The sequence below is a fragment of the Monodelphis domestica genome, chromosome 3 (genome assembly GCF_027887165.1).
Source record: "Monodelphis domestica isolate mMonDom1 chromosome 3, mMonDom1.pri, whole genome shotgun sequence".
In the NCBI taxonomy this organism is placed as follows: domain Eukaryota; kingdom Metazoa; phylum Chordata; class Mammalia; order Didelphimorphia; family Didelphidae; genus Monodelphis; species Monodelphis domestica.
The window spans coordinates 423185888-423199286 of NC_077229.1; positions in this window are offsets into that span (position 1 = coordinate 423185888).

Sequence of the window (13399 nt, forward strand, 5' to 3'; positions counted from 1 at the left end):
GATTCCTCCTTCTCCCCCCACGTCTCCTGCCCTGCCACCCCTCTCTTCTTTGCATAAGTAACACAACAAAAGATGGAACATTAAACCAGAGATACTGTATTGCTATCACCCTTTCATGTAGTGCAGGAATGTCTGCTTTGCCAAACCACATACTTCAGTCCTTTATGGGGTGACTCACCCGGCAAACAGCCACCCCATTGGCTGGGAGAATCTCCTGATTCTGATGAGGAAAATGGGCTTATTTGCTATTGGAAGGGAGCAGATCCCTGCCTGGGTCCTGGAGCTGAGCTGTCACCTGGCCATGGGCTCTAAAGATGGGTTAGAACATTACTATGTTTGTAAATGAGCCTGGGCCCTGGCCCAGGCTCTCCTTGGGTCTTGGCCCTTTGCACAGCACCTTCTTACTGCTGATGAAATCTGGAGGAGATTCCTGTCAGTGTAAGCAAAAAGGAAAAATAACCCAAAGTATAATGCTCGTGTGCATGCGTGTGAGTGTGAGCGAGTGAATGTGTGTGTGTGTGAGAGTGTGAGCGAGTGTATGTGTGTGAGTGTGTGTGTGTGAGTGTGTGTGTGTGAGTGTGTGTGTGAGTGTGTGTGTGTGTTCTGTTTTGGAAGGGGGAACAAATGGGAACATCTACACCTGCTTTTAATTATCTCTGCATCTTCTGGCTGGCCCTGTCAGGAGCATTTCTCATTTGTTTGAAAAAGTACAGAGAATGTGGGTTTCAGACTTCACACTTCTAAGTCCCCAATCAGCCCCGGTTTAGGTCCCAGGAGATGGATTTGGTGGGAAATCCTCCAATTCCCCAAAGGGCCCCCATATTGTATAATCGTAAACAAAACCATAAAGAGAAGACGTGACTCCATATTGGCCTTGATCCTTGGAAATTCTAGATGGTGACTTCGTGCTACATTCTCCGATGATGAACATGGAGGTGGGCTGGCCAGGGGGGGACATAACATTTTAACTGCCATTCTCCCCAGGCCCATTCCCTTACCTCCACCTGCCACTTCTAAATGATTAGGCCCAATTCTCCATTCCTCCCCTTTCTGGAAAGTAACTAGTTTAGAGGAAGAATGAACAGGCTGTGGATTTTCTGCTTTGGGAAGCACTACATAGTTTCATGGAATCAGAGAGTATTTTAGAAGTTCGATCCTCTGACTCCTCCAGTCCATTGCTCTCCTCTCTCTTGCCTCAAAAGAACAGATGCCCAAACAAGTTCCATCTTAAGAAAACATCCATCCTAATTCAAATGACTGGAGTTTCTAAGTTAACCCTAGACTCTTGTCCATCGGATCCTTCTATTACAGTCTGTGACATTAAATGCTTACATCTTTCGTAAACACTTTTATCAGCCTTTTAAATGACTACATGTTTTCCCTGATTTCCTCTAATTCATTGTAAGTAGATTGAATTTGTGAGTTTATTTTCAATATGATTTAATATATGCTCCATGTCCTACAGGAATGCCATTTGGCTAATGTCTATGTAATTATAAGCAAGGTGACATTTTACATGCAATTATCCATTTTTAATGGGGGGAGAGAGGATGATAAAAAATAGGAAATTCTTCATGATGTAATTTTATTTTATTTATTTTTTAATTTGGAAAATTTAAATTAATTAATTAATTTAGAATATTTTTCCATGGTTACAAGATTCATGTTGTTTCCCTTCCCTACCCCTATCCCCTCCTGTAGCCCACACACAATTCCACTGGGTTTTACATGCGCATGATGTAACTTTATTTTTTTTTTAAGCCTTACCTTCTGTCTTGGAGTCAATACTGTGTATTGGCTCCAAGGCAGGAGAGTGGTAAGGGCTAGGCAATGGGGGTGAAGTGACTTGCCCAGGGTCACACAGCTGGGAAGTGTCTGAATCCAGATTTGAACCTAGGACCTCCCATCTCTAGATCTGGCTTTTAATCCACTGAGCTACCCAGCTGCCCCCCCCCATGATGTAATATTAAAGAGACTTATTGATATCTATTGTTTTCACATCACTTTCCCTGGGTACTTTGGTAATACATACCCACTTGTTTACTCAATGGCTCCAGTCTTGACTCCTTAGTTGGATTGGGAACATGTTGTGGTCAGAGCCTTTGTGCTGTCCTTTGGCGTTCTTTTGGGGAAGGAGTGGGGAGGCACGCCTGCCCAGATCATGGGATCTGGAAAGAGGACTTGGGTTTGAATGCTAGGTCTGCTTTCTACTACTTGTGACACCTCTCTGGGACTTATTGCCCTCTTCTCCAATATAAGAGGGTATGAATAGGGCAGTGAATAAACATTAAGTGTCTACTATGTGCTACTCTTATAAGTATTATTTCATTTGGTCTTCACAATAGCCCTATTATTTCCATTTTATGGTGGAGGAAAATGAGTAAACAGGGCTTGTGACTTGCCCCAAATCAGAGTTAAATAAGTATCTGAGCAGGATTTGAATTCAGGTCTTCCCCATTTCAGGCCTGGTGTTCTAACTACTGAACTACCTGACTGACTCAAAAAGATAACAACAGTGGGCATTACATTTACAATGAGTTTTGAATGTGCTTTATTTAGCATATTACTTAATCTCAGATTCCCAGAATCTGAGAATTGAAGGGGACTTTCATAGCCCTCTGGTTCAACCCAAACTTGAAAGGAATCCCTTCTACCAAACACCTGTCAAGGGGTCTGCTAGCCTCTGAAGAAAACCTGTGACAAGAGGCAGCTCCTTCCAAATGTGGATAACAGCGCTTGTTAGAAAGTTTTCACAGAAAACTCTAATTTGGTCTCTTTGCTACTCCTTCCCATTGTTCCTAGTTGTATCTTTGGAGCCAAATTGGGGGGGGGGGAGTCAACTCCCTTTTCTTTCTGACAACTTTATTGAATAGATATTGCATTTCCTCATTTACCATTGAGGAAACTGAGTTTCAGAGAGCCTGTTACGCCCATGCTAAGCCAATCATTATTGGCATTTACATAGCCCTTGAAGTTGGTTAGAAAGAGCTTTGCCAATGTTATCTCATTCTATCCTCACCACAACCCTGAGAGGAGATGCTCTTATTATCCCTATTTTAAAAATGACGGTACTGAGGCTGAAAGAAGCAGAATGACTTATCAAGGGTTGCCCAGCTAGTAAGTGTCCAAGACAAGACTTGAACTTGGGTCTTCAGCATTCTATCTCCGTGGCAAATCCAGATCTCTCCTGAGCCCTGGTCTACTCTTCCCCCCTGACCAATGCTACCTCCCTAGAAGACATTTAGGACTTCTTCCAGCACTCAGGTTAGGATGCTGTGATCTGGAACAGGTCTGAGTACCTGCTAGGTTCTCAATAGATATTTACCTGCTCATTGAAAAAGAGAGGCTTTGTTTCCCAGTTGAAAAACGAACAAAGACTATAAAAAGGCAATTTCGTGAAGAAGTTTAAACCTATCTATAGTCATATGAAAAAATACTCAACATCACTACTGATTAGAAATGGAAATTAAAACAACTCTGAGGCACCACTTCACACTTATTAGAAATGGCAAATGTTGAAAGAGATGAGGGAAAAACAGGTACCCTGATGAACTGTGGGTGACTGCTTAAGCGGCATTTTGGCCTGTGGTACCCAGTCTGGAGTCAGGAAGACTCATTTTCCGGAGTTCAAATATTGTCTCAGGCATTTCCTAGTTGTGTCTCCCTGGATAAGTCCCCTGTTTGCTTTGGTTTCCTCATCTGTAAAATGAGTTGGAGAAGGAAATGGCAAACCACTCCAGTAATCTTTGCCAAGGAACCCCAAATGGAGTAATGAAGAGTGGGACAGGACTGAAGCAAATGAACAACAACAACAACAACTGGTATTTCACATGCTCAAAGACTGGTTTTATGCTTCTTCTACTTTGTCTTTTCTTCTCCAGGGCATTAGGTGGTGTAGTGGAGAGAGATCTGAATTTGGTGTCAGAAGGACCCGAGTTAGAATTTGGCCATAGAAGCAGCTAGTTGACTCAGTGGATTGAGAGCTACACCTGGAGATGGGAGACTCTAGTTCAAATTTGGCTTCATATACTTCCTAGTTGTATGACCCTGGGCAAGTCACTTAACCCCGATTGCAGAGCCCTTACCACTCTTCTGCTTTAGAACTGGTACTTAGTATGGATTCTAAGACAGAAAGTAAGGATTATTTAAAGAAAAAAAGAATGTGGATTTAGAAACTTGTTAGCTGTGTGATTCTTGGAAAGTCACTTAACTTCACTCAGCCTCTATTTCCTAATCTCTAAAATGAGGATAAATAATAGCATCTACTTGACTAAGTTGTGAATGCACATGAGAAAACCTACTGTAAGCCTTGAAGTGCTACATGAATGCTTAGCTATTAACAATAACAGTAGTAATAAATAACTAAATTCCTTCAACTGCCTGGTTAACCTTTTTCCACGTCACATTCTTCAGCTTATCAATGCCCTTCCTAAAGTGTGGTCCTGAGAACTGAATCTAGTACTCCACATGTATTCTGACCAGAGCAGAGCACAATGGAACTGGCTCTTCCCTAGCCTCTCTCCATGGAGACCAAGATTATATTTGCTTTTTTTTGTTTGCCATAACCCACTGTTGACTCATATTTAACTTCCAATCCATGTAACTGCTGGATCCTTTTCAGGAGAACTACTTTGTAGTCATGTTTCCCCCATCTTATTCTTGTTAGATTGATTTTCTTTTTCTTTTTTTTAAATGTAATTTATTTTTTTAAAATTTCATTAATAGGATTTCTTTCCAGGTTTCTCAGTTCCTCTCTGCCCTCTCCACATCACTGAGGACATCATCCAGCAAACAGATATGTATAGATAATGTCTTTTGCATTTCTAGCTTTCAGTTCATTCTCTGGAAGTGAACATTCACAAGTTATTCTTCAAATACTAAATCTGTAGCTGTATGTGATCTGTCCTCGGTTCTACTCATTTTATTCTTCATTATCTCATGTAGTTTTTCCCAGGTTTAAAAAAAATTAAGCTGTTCATTATTTCTTATGGTACAGTAGTATTCCATGATAATGTTTGTTTGACCATTTCCCTATTGATGGGCATCCCCTCAGTTTTCAAAATATAATTACCTTCCCTATCCCTTTTGATCAGGTCTATTTTTGCTTTGGCTTTATCAGATATCATGATTACCACTCCTGCCTTCTTTCTGTCAGTTGAGGCCCAGAAGGTCTTACTCCATCCTTTAATTCTGACCTTGTGGGTGTCAACCTGCCTCATGTGTGTTTCTTGAAGACAACATATGGTAGGGTTTTGGATTCTAATCCATTCTGCTAATTGTCTACGTTTTATGGGTGAGTTCATCCCATTCACGTTCAAAGTTATGACTGTCATTTGTGGACTCCCTGGCATTTTGATATCCTTCCCTGGTTCTAACCTTTTCTTCTTCGGCTCTACCTTTTAGTCCAGTGATTTACTTTAAATTGGTCCCCCTTGTCCCCTCCCTTGATATGTTTCCCTTTTTAGTCCCTCCCTTTTTGTTTCCTCCCCTTCCCCCCCTCTTTCCCTCCCCTTTTGTTTTCCCTCTCCCCCTCCCCCCTTGGTTTTCCCTTCTCCCTACCCTTGTTGGGTAAGATAGAATTCAAGATCCCAATGGATCTGGATGTTTTTCCCTCTCAGAGTTGATTTCCCTAAGAGTAAGGTTTAAGTAAAAACTCTCTTCCTCTCCTTCCTATAGGAGTTTTCTTCCCCTCCCCTTCCCATGTGAATCTTTGTGTGAGAACGATTATTCTATTTGGTCTTTCTTTTCCCCCTATTTACACATTACATTTTCCCCACATGTTAGTATACATAGATTGATATAAATGTAGTCCTTATAGAAGAGAGTTTGAGTAAAAGAAGAAGATAACATTTTTCTCCTTTTCCCTTTCCTTCATATTTACCTTTTCAGGTATTCCATGCTCTTTGAGTTTCGATATCGAACTTTCCACAAAGCTCTGGTCTTTTCATTGCAAAAAGTTGGAAATCTTCTATTTTGTTGAATGCCCATACTTTCCCTTGGAAGTATATAGTCAGTTTTGCTGGATAGCTGATTCTTAGTTGAAGACCCAGCTCTCTAGCCTTTCTGAAGATCATGTTCCATGCCTTACGATCATTTAGAGTAGAACTTGCAAGGTCTTGTGTGACCCTGATTGGCATTCCTTTATATCTAAATTGTCTTTTTCTGGCTTCTTGTAGGATTTTTTCTTTTGTTTGAGAGTTTTGGAATTTGGCAATTACATTCCTGGGAGTTGTCTTTTGGGGGTTTAGTGTAGAAGGTGTTCTGTGAGCTCTGTCAGTAGCTGTATTGCCCCCTTGTTCTAGAATCTCTGGGCAATTTTCTTTGATTATCTCTTGTATTACAATGTCGAGTTTGCTGTTTATTTCTGGCTTTTCTGGAAGTCCAATTATTCTTAAATTATCTCTTCTCCCTCTATTTTCCAAATCTGTCACCTTGTCAGTGAGATATTTTATGTTCTCTTCTAATTTCTTGGTCTTTTGGCTTTGCTTTATTAGTTCGTGCTTTAAAGCCTGGTTTTCTTTTACAGTTTGGTCAAACTGGTTTTGTAGATGCGTGAATTTCTTTTGCATTATTTTCCACTTTTCCTCCCAGAAGGCTTCCATCTTTTTGATCATTTCAGATTCAAATTCTTCATGGGTTTGTGGAGAGTTTCCATGTGCTTTGGAAGGTTTTGGAGCATTTGCTTGTGTTTCCTCTTCTATCTCCTCTGTGTTTTGTAGTTTTGCTCCATAAAATGTGTCCAAAGTCGCCCTCTTCTTCTTGTTTTTTTTTTTTAATTTTGGGACTTTTGTGCTTCTGTGGAGTTTGCCATCTCTATCTGAGTGGGGGGGGGGGGACTAGCTTTTCTTATCTCTGTCTGGTGTTCAGAGGTTTTAGCCCTAGGCAGATTGTCCATTCTATGCAGTTGTTGTTCTGTCTTCCCGGGAAGCCAGGAGTTGCTGGTGTGTCCCTGTTACTGCCCTCCTCTCCTTGGCACCCTCCTGATGCTTCTCCGTTGCCTTACTTCCACGCTCTAAGCCTAGCTTGGCCCTTGTTCCTGTGCCTTAGCCGGCCAGCACCTGCACTCTGCAGGGGGGAGGGGCCGCGGCTTCCTGGGGCTCCGAGGGCTCCTAATGAGATTAGCTTTCCCTGGGTTGAATTTAGTATGCCTTGAGGCAGGGACTTTTTTCGTGAGACTCTGATGGAAGGATCCAGCCAGGGGGTTACAAGCTCCCCCCCCTCTCTGTTTCCCTGCTGTATGGGTGCCCCCTTGACTGGGTTAGGTTGTTTTCAGGATGTGGCCTTCAGAATAGCCGGCTCCCGAGGCCCTTTTGCCAGCCCTGAGGGTTGCTGTTGTTTCAGAAGACCCTGCTCTTTGAGGGGGAGGGGCCGCAGCTTCCCGGAGCTCTGAGGGCTCCTCCCAGGGGGTTAAGAGCTCCCCCGTCCCTCTCTGTTTCCCTGCTGTCTGAGTGCCCCCTTGACTGGGTCAGGCTGTTTTCAGGATGTGGCCTTCAGAATAGCCGGCCATGGGGCTCTGAGGTTGCCTCTGCTGCCTCGGACTCGGACTCGGTGCTCTGGGTTGAGGGGGATGGGTCCTAGGACCTTCCTTCTGCCTACCCCTTAGGTCCAAGTGGTCTCGGGTTCTGGCTTTTGGGGGTGGCCGTACCTTTTGATCCAGGTCCAGGTCCAGGAGGAGGACTCCCGGGGTCTATGCTGTTGATCGTTTTGAATTTTGGTGCCCTAGGAGCATTCGGTTTGAGATCGGTAAGGAAGGGTTTCAGGAGATCTGAACTTTAGCTTTCTCTAAGCCGCCATCTTGACCGGAAGTCTCTCCATCCCCTCAGTTTTCAGTTCTTTGCCAACATAAAATAAGCTGCTCTAAATATTTTGGAATACATAGATTCTTTTCCTTTTCCCCCATTCTTCTAGGGAAATGGATCCAGCAATGGGATTGCCATAGATTGATTTTCATTTACAAGTGTAAGACCACACATTTCTATTAAATTTCATTTTTTGAAGTTTGGGCCAATAGTCTACCTTGTCAAGATCTTCTTTGGGTTCAGATTGCCATATATAGTCTGCAAATTAGATAAATATGCCAAAATGTTCACCAGCAGAAAGAAGCCAAGTTCTAATTTTTGGGAGTATACTCCTCAGAGTGAGAACTTCCTCCAGGCTCATATTAATTCATTCAGGACATAAATGACTTTTGGACCAAATGTTCCATCAATGCAAAATGCATTCAACTGTACTATTTCTCTATCTTATCTATTGGAAGAAGAGATTCTGTCCAATGCTTCCTGAAACAAAGGGATGGATGCCATATTTACAATTTCTCAACTCCCTATTTTAAAAAAGAAAGAAAATGAGTCTAAACTAGCATAATGAAGCTATGCTGACTTTTTTTTCTTGTCCTCTAATGATCCCTTTAATCGTATAGTCTATAAATTTGTTCAGTAATAAAAGTCAAACTTATTGGCTTAGAGATCTCAGATTTTCTCCCTCTATTTCAGTGGGAGCTCTCCCTATATCCAATTCTGTGGCATCTCTCCTATTTTTCAGTCTTTTGAAAACTTTTTGAGAGTGACTCGGCAACATATTTTCCAGTTCTTTCAGTATCCTAGGGTATATTTCTGCCTGGGCCTGGTAACTTGAATTCTCTTGTAAGTACCTACATCTTTCTATTTATCTTGGGTTTCAATATACCCTGCCAGTCATTTTTTGTTCTGCCCTGTTCAATCCAAAAAAACATTCTCAGAGAAAACACAAGCAAACCATAATTAAACTAGGGGAACAAAGAACAATTTGCCTGGCAGACTTATGGATAAGGGAAGAATTTATGACCAAACAAGAAAGGAGAACATTATGAGAGGCATATGGAAAAATTGGGGTGCTGATACACTGTTGGTAGAGGTGTGGACTGATCCAACCATTCTGAAGAGTAATTTAGAACCACAGCCAATGGGCCATAAAACTGTGCATACCCTTCCACCCAGCAATATCGCTATTAGATATATGTCCGAAAGAGATTAAAGGAAGGGGAAAAGGACCTACCTGTTCAAAAATATTTATAGCAGCTCTTTTTTGTTGGGGTAAAGAATTGGAAACTAAGGGAATACCCATCAATTGGAGAAGGGGCAAACAGTATGAAATCATCATGAATCAAGAAATGCTGAACAGGGTGGTTTCAGGAAAAGCATGGAAAGACTTATATGAACTGATGCAGAGTGAAGTAAGGAGAACCAGGAGAACATGGTATGCAGGAACATTAATAATGTATGATGACTAACCAAGAATGATTTAACTACTATCTGTAATGCAAGGATCTAGGACCACTCCAAGGGACTCGTGATGAAAGATGCTATTCATTACCATAAAAGGAACCGATGGAGTCTGAATGCAAATTGAAGCCTATCGTTTTTCACTTTATTTCCTTGATGAATATTATCTTATGTATGTGTTTATGTTCTTGTACATGTTCCAGATTTGTCTTCTGTTCTCTAAACCCATTTTTTCCTCTTTCTGTCCAGATGTTCTATAGTATACTCCAGTATATCTTCCTTTACAATGTAACAGTTAAAATGGTTGAGGTTGTAAACTGTAGTGAGTAAAATAGTGGAAGATAGATATAAGAGTGGGTGAGTAAATTTGTGACCACAGAAAATATGTTTCACTACAGTGTCTTGGTTTTAAATCAAATATAAGGTGGTCACCAGGGAAATATTCCCAATTATGAATATACCCAAGTCAACTGGGTTTTATAGAGAATTTAATTTATAATACAAGAAAAGAGAGAAAGAGAGAAAAAGGAAATAAGTATGAAGGGCCTTAAGCCAACATGGCCTAGACCTGAATCTTAAGAGAGAGAGAGATCAGTCAGTCAGTGTTTTATCACTCATCACAAGGTCTAAGCAAGGATTCTAGTGACAGTCTCCTCAGAGAGAGTTCCAGCCAGAGTCCTCCTCAAAGAGCCTTCCAGCCAGAGACTGTTTCAAAGGGTCTCTCTCAAGAGCCTCCAGAGGGACAGAGTCCCCTCAGAGAAGCTCCAGCGAGACCTCTTTAGAGATTGTCCTCCAAGAGCTTCCCTTCTCCAGAGCCTCTCTCAAGAGAGTTTCCAAAAGGATTTGTCCAAAAGGATTTTTCCAAGCGATCCTCTTTTAAGAGATTCTGCTTTTTCTTATATAGGGGATTTTCTCCTATGTCACCTCCCCTAAGTTCTTCCATCTACCAATCACAGTAGACGTTTTCTAAAGGACAGCCCATTACTGCTGGGTCAACTAATCCCTTTAGTAAGTTTGAATCAGAAAAAACACTGCTGGGTCGACTAATCCCTTTTGTACATTTGAACCAGAAAAACTTCTGAATAAGTTTTCACCTCTTTGCTCCTGGCAAGTTTACAAGTTGCCTGACCTTTAATAGGTACTTAGCACCCCTTTGTATTACTTCTAAAAATAGGCATGGCTTAAAGAACTTTTTGCCTCATTATAAGTATGGGTTAAAGTACTTTCATTGTTTAGCAAGGAGTTTTTTCCCCTAAAGCAGTTCTTAAGTATGGGTGGAGTAGAGGTCTTCCCATTTCTAATCTAAATAGAGTTCTCACATCCAAATGTGGAATGTTCCCAGTAGGGAACTGTTCCAATTGAGAATTCCCCAATGGGGAAATTTTTAACATTCACAAGTCTGAGAAATTTCAAGATTCACAATCCCCCCTGATGATCATTGGGAGACTAGTCTCCCTATTGATCATTTAACATAATCATTTTGTAATCCTAAATGCATTTCTAACTATAGATATACACAATATTCAATTTTCTAAGAGAGTTTAGAATAGTGAGGGAGGAAATAGAAAAGAAAAGAAAGCAAAACCAATGTTTTGCTAGGCACATTGACTGAAAGCCAAATTAGGGGCAGTCCTTTTGGCATAAATGTGTACATTTACAATAAATGTTCAATCAAAGTTCAGTTCAATCAATCATATCCAAAGTTTGTTCTTGATTTTCTTGATGAAGTGTAGGTTTTCCGGTATCTTTCTGCAACAATTCATTCTCTGGATTTAGGAGTTTCAAGCTTCTTTCTTGAAGATATTTTCTCGAACAAAATTCAAAGTCTTGGATTTTTATAACAATACAATCTTAAACAAAAAAAATTTCAAAAATTCTTAGATTTTAAATTAAAATACAATTCCCCCTGAAGTAGGTGTTAAAAAAACATCCAGTTCAACTCAAAATGCAATGTTGAGTTATGTTGTGGTCAGCCATAAACTGTTACAACAACATGACAAATAGAGAAATACATATTGCATGATAGCATATGCATAGCTCACATTGTTTGCCACCTTGGAGAGAAGTGGGGATGGGGGGAGGGAAAGAATTTTGATTGGAAAATGACAGAAAACAAAATTTAAAAATAATTTCTGCAGACCATTGAGAAAATAAAAATAATAGTCTTTGGGGGCAAAAAAAGAAAACACAAGAAAATAAAATTTGAGTAATGGCAGCTAGGTGGCACAGTGGATAGAACGCCAGGCCTGGAGTTAGGAAGATCTGAGTTCAAATCCTACCTCAGACACTTACTAGCTATTTGACCCTGGGCAAAAATCACTTGATGTTGTTTGCCTCAGCTTCCTCATTTACCAAATGAGCTGGAGAAAGAAATGGTAAATCACTCCAGTATATTTGCCAAGAAAATTCCAGTTGGGGTCACAAAAAGTTGGACATGAAAAGACTGAACAACAGCAAATTTCTCCTCTCTGCCACCTATTGCAGTGTCCCATATGCTATTAGCTTCAGTTGGATGCCTTCCTTTTTACAAGGATAGCTTCAAAAACATCCTTTGGTTGTTCTTAGTTTTCTCTGCCAACTTCAGCTAATTCCAAGTTTTAGTAGCTTCTGATATTATTTCCATATCATGTGTCTTTTAAAAATACAAATTGGCCAATGAGTTCCCTCTGAGTCCACATCAGTCTGTTTAAACTGTCATTTTTCCTTCTTATTCTAAAGAAAAAATTTGGTGTGTCTTTAGAATTTTGTTTTTAAAAGCTTCCTAATCATCCTGGTTTGACTTCTTATGTAGAATTTTCATCCATGGGATCCCATTAATTCCTTGGCTGAAAACTTTGAAATTTATTCTTTTCAAATATTGTGGACTATGCCTGACAGAAGATGGAATGTCCATTTCCGCCATCATTTCACAGGCTCTCCATGTTGGTGATACTTAAGTCCATAGTCGTAATTTCCTCATTGCTTCTTCAAAAATCTGAAGGATGAAATTGTTATTAAAGCAAGTCAGGAAACAATTATCTGTTTTAATATTTTGAGAAAGAGACAGAGACAGAGAGAAGAAGAGAGAGAGAATGAGCACTATATAGCAAGATGTCCACATAAGTCTATCACCACTACATCATACTCTGTTCCAGATTTGTTTTCTGTTCTCTAAACCTGTTTTTTTCCTCTTTCTGTCTAATGACAATATAACTTCCATTTCACACAAATACTCTCCATCATATTCTCCCCTGTGGTCGTATATCTTTTTAATTCGAATTTAATTGTTTATTTTATAGATGAAGAAACCAACTTAGAAATGACTTATCTGGGGTCATACAACTATTTGGAGTTGGGATTCAAACACAGGTCTCCTGACTAATGACTAAATGAATGTTTGATTGAATTAAGTTGAAAACTCTGTATGGCAGTGTGTCCACTGGTCATTGGAGGATCACACATCCTTAGGAGAAGTTGGGTAGAATTTATTTATGCCAAATGAGTGAGTCTCAAAACCCCATATATAAGTTTTATTAGCAACAGGGACCACAAACCTAGTAATGAGTCAGGAAGCCAGTTCTAAACTAATCTCCCCCACCACTGTACCCTAACCTCCCAAATGCTCATCATCTTTTATATTGGTATTGTTTTGGCCATTTCCAATGTGTTGAAATATCCACTCTATTTTAATCTTCATTCTGTTGAGGTTGGCATTGTTCTCATTTTACACATAAGGACATTAAAACCCAGTGACTTTTTCAAGGTCATTTAGTTATTTGTCAATCATCAGGGCTAGAGCCTCATTCTTTAACTTCTAGTTCCATATTCTTCCAAATGCTGGGGGGAGACTCTTTGTGACTCTCCATCTCTGTTCTAATCAGTGACGATTCTCCAAAAATCATCATTTGTTTTCTCATTTACTTGCCTGAATTTCCATGTCTAAAAGAAATAAATATATAGAGCCCTCCTTTAAAAGAAAGTAGGGTGGGAGGTAATACACGAGCATAACCACTATAGTAGAGAATCAGCTACAAAAAGTATTTTGAGGCTCTCTGCACCTACAAGTAAACTATTTTCCCACAGTCTTCCAAAATTTGAAAGTCATTCTTTTGGGTTAAGGCACCAGCACATCCAGGAATTCAACTTCAAATAATCTTGGG